Raw genomic sequence first — 1006 nt, 5'->3', positions numbered from 1 at the left:
AAAACATTAAAGTACACTAAAAAGTGGAAGAGTGTACGGAGGAAGGTAAGCAGAATGGTTGAACAATGGGAGAAAAGAATAGGTGGAACAGTTATCAATGTGATAGAAGCATTGTTTGAAAAAAATGGACAAGAGTTTGTAGAAGAGAAGACTTAGTGGTGATGGAAAAATCTGTCTTTAAGTCTGTGAAAGGTTGGCATTTGGAAGAGGGATCAGTCCAGTTTGATTGGTTTTCCAAGAATACAGCAAGATGGAGCAGGAGTTGTAGAGAGACACATTTAAATGGGACATCAGAAGGGACACGGCACCCAAAAACGAGATCAATCTCAAAGCCTGGTGAAGTACACCTCCTTAAATGTCTTCAGAGAGCTTAGGCAACCCTTTGTCAGGCTGTAGTTGAGAGTCCTTTACTTGATGACTGCTGATATTCTGTCTAACTCTCCGACTCTGTAATGGTCCAGTTGTTTATGAACACAGTTCAGATGTCAACTTGTCTATGAGAACTTCCGGGTCCTCTCAGGCACTCCCTCTCCCCCCACCTCAAAATTATTTAGGCTAAAAATTATATTTTCATACTTGTGCATGTGTTCTAGGACCAAACTAGAACTTAAGCTCCCTGATAGCCAAGAGTGTTGAGTTGGTTTTTCCCCCTGACTTTTTAACCCCTATTACTTATCCCACTTTTTAGGCCATAGTGAATGTTCAATAACTGTTTCATGAATTTGCATGTCATTCTTGTGCAGGGGCCATGCTAATCTTCTCTGTATTGTTCCAGTTTTAGTATATGTGCTGCCGAAGTGAGTACTTAAAAAGCATTGATGCAATTAGAATGACATGAAAGGGGAATAAGCATTTATCACATGCCTAATAAACAGAGGGTTTTTAAAGGTGGCTTTTCAATTTAATTTGATTTCCTCTCTATACTATATAGCTTCCTTCACAACAAACTGCTTCTTCTATTCTGGTCATCAGCTTACAAAATTGTGTAATCTCCCTGATTTTGTTT

At 39.1% G+C, this 1006-nt stretch overlaps 1 non-coding gene across 1 annotated transcript; it reads right to left on the bottom strand.

Moving 5' to 3' along the window:
- Positions 1-698: 698 nt before the first annotated feature.
- Positions 699-805, bottom strand: LOC141492456 (U6 spliceosomal RNA). The gene has a single exon (XR_012469922.1). It is a non-coding gene; the product is annotated as a U6 spliceosomal RNA (small nuclear RNA).
- Positions 806-1006: the final 201 nt, after the last annotated feature.

This window comes from Macrotis lagotis, chromosome 6 (assembly GCF_037893015.1).
Source record: "Macrotis lagotis isolate mMagLag1 chromosome 6, bilby.v1.9.chrom.fasta, whole genome shotgun sequence".
In the NCBI taxonomy this organism is placed as follows: domain Eukaryota; kingdom Metazoa; phylum Chordata; class Mammalia; order Peramelemorphia; family Peramelidae; genus Macrotis; species Macrotis lagotis.
Note: the sequence above shows the minus strand (reverse complement) of the source record. Positions and strands in the feature narration are given on the sequence as shown.